General features: G+C 26.5%; 1 pseudogene; it reads left to right on the top strand.

Annotated features, from left to right (window-relative positions):
* Positions 1-2,083, top strand: LOC149058083 (uncharacterized; annotated as a pseudogene).
* Positions 2,084-2,764: the final 681 nt, after the last annotated feature.

Below are 2,764 nucleotides of genomic sequence, written 5' to 3' on the forward strand. Positions count from 1 at the left end.
ATGAGTGTTATCGTCATAGCGAAATACTCTAAATGATGAGAGCCAGTCGCGAATACCTTGCAATTGAAAAATTTAGATTTACTGGAATGCTCAAATTATATCAAAAAGAATATTGGACATAGTGAAAGATCACGCTAACATGGAAATTAAAAAACTTTTAACTGCTGCAAACATAATAGCTGATAATTTCTGAGAACATAAATCAATCTTTCTAGGATTGTCAGATGATAACAACATCGTTAAAATCATCCAGTATCACATGCAGCTAAATATTCTGGAAGAAATCATTGCTAATTCCATACATGAATTCATTGATATCCTCCTTGAAACGGAGATTTTCTGATGAAAACCTACCAGCTTTTTCTATTTTTTTACTACACCTTTCAAATATGTTAGATATTAACACGAAAGAATTTAAATTTAAAATAAATGATTTTGCTGATTATTACCAAATTAAAGACTTGGATAGTGAAGCAGAATTTATTATGGTACAAAGTCTGGAATAAAAAGTAAACTATCAGACATGGAAATGTGTGAAATAGTGGAAGAAACAGATATTTTCTTTCCTAAAATAAAGCGAGTCCTGCATATTTCTTTAACTCAGCCATGTACTATTGCTCTATTGAGAGATCATTCAGCACCTTAAGAAGGGTAAGACTTGGTTCTAGGTTGCGTTCAACGATGACGGAAAATCGTCTAAATGGTAAATTAAAATAGTTTTTTCATATCAATAAAAATGATGTTAGTTATATACAATGTAAATTATTTTAGGTCTCTGCATGCATGCATAGAAAGGTGCTAGATGAAAAAAAGGAAGAGCTACAACAGCAAATTCTAAGTAGATTTTGTGTATTTATTCAATTATCTTACATTTTTTTTCTTTTTTCTTTTTATTTTACTTTAAATTATTAATATAATTATAACTATCATAATTTTTATAATCTTGTTAAAATTTACCCCCTCCCCCTCTAATTGAAATCCTATCTACGCCAATGTTCACCTTTATGTGTTTACGTCAAAAAATGTTCAAAAATTTGAATTAGGAAAACAAATCATTAAAGTCACCATTGTAATTTTATTCATAAACATTTAGGTTTTATTATACCAATTTTTTTAAGTCACTACTCACTTTAAATACCATATTTCTATTATATATTATAACATGAATATAACCTGTAACCAATAGCAATCATTTACCTAAAATTTAAATAAACAACAAAATCTTTGATTTTTGATAGCCAAAACTAAGAGAGTCGCCCTGTACTACCCTTTAGGGGTTCAAAAAAAAAGCTATAACATAATATTATAAACACTCTCCGAGTCTTCAGAAATCTATAAATACAATTTTCATCGAAAACTGTCCAGTAGTTTTTGAGTCTATATTACGGGCAAAGTAACATTGATTTAGCCGTATATCATTTGCGCATTGTCTGCTTACCTGTCCCAAAATATCAAACGTTGTTTGCGCATCAGCGATTGATTATTGTTTGCACGTTGTCTGTTTACCTGCAACAAATTATCGTAGATAAAATGTGCATCAATATTCTAAAAAATAGAAGGGTATAGAAAATTGTATTACATGATGTATAATATGATATATGTAGATAATACATAAATTTTTCAAACTTAAAAATAATTAATATACATAAACATTTTTAAAAATGTTGACAAAATTCATTAAAAACTCGAAAATTTAAGTTACAAAATTACATTTTTGATTGGTGTATTATATAGCATATTATATATATAGTATATTTGGAAATATAATATTACGCGGGTAAATTTAGATATGGGCAAATTTTTAGACCAAAGTTAGAAAATATCTTGCATTTGAGGTTTAGATACTCCTTTTTTCATTTCTATTGTTGAATTATATTGATGTACAAATTATGTAGGACCTTTTAAACAGTCAATGCGTAGACGATTAAATAAATTAAATAAATCGAACAATGCACAACTTGTGATGCGCAAACAACAACCGGCGATTACTTTGTATCGAAATAGATTACTTAATAGTATAATAGTGTTTGAACGAACTCTAGTGATACACTTTGGAAACATCGTTATTAGTTTTTATTCATAGATGGCATACCAAATATTGTCCGTAATTTTTTATTACCTAAATAATATTATTTATATTATATAATATTGTCCGTAATTTAGAATTTACTTTATGAATAATATGAAAATCAATTTATATGAATAAATAAATCACATTTTTTTAAAGTTTTTATTAATTTTTATTAAAATTACAATTATTGTCATAACACGAACTATATAGAGTTTATATTTTATGTACTACCCAAGGTGGATATCTGTGTAATATATAATAATATATAATTATAATATATAATATATAAATATAATGTATTAACCTTGGTACTACCTATTTATAATATGCCATCGATAATATTCTGATCAATCAATAACAGTATAAAGTCAAGATATTTTATATTAAATTTTTTTTGAATAATAAAATTAACCTACAGGTTCGAAATTAATACTTACCACATTAATGATAAAATTGTCAAACTAAAATTGAATATTTTTCAAAATAATTTTAATTTTATCAGCATACTTCAAATTTTTCTTCCAAGAAGATTGGTATAATTCTGTACCTTAAAAATATTTATTCTCAAAACCTGAAAATTACCTATAATATACTGCAATACATCTAGGCAGTGTCGGCCTGGGATATGAAAAGCCTAGGCAGGTTTTTTTTTTTAGGGTCTCAATTGTTTGTCAAAATTTACTTAAGATTGAG

Source organism: Diuraphis noxia, unplaced genomic scaffold (assembly GCF_037042655.1).
Source record: "Diuraphis noxia isolate RWA-SAM2 unplaced genomic scaffold, SU_Dnox_SAM2 contig0002, whole genome shotgun sequence".
Classification (NCBI taxonomy): Eukaryota; Metazoa; Arthropoda; class Insecta; order Hemiptera; family Aphididae; genus Diuraphis; species Diuraphis noxia.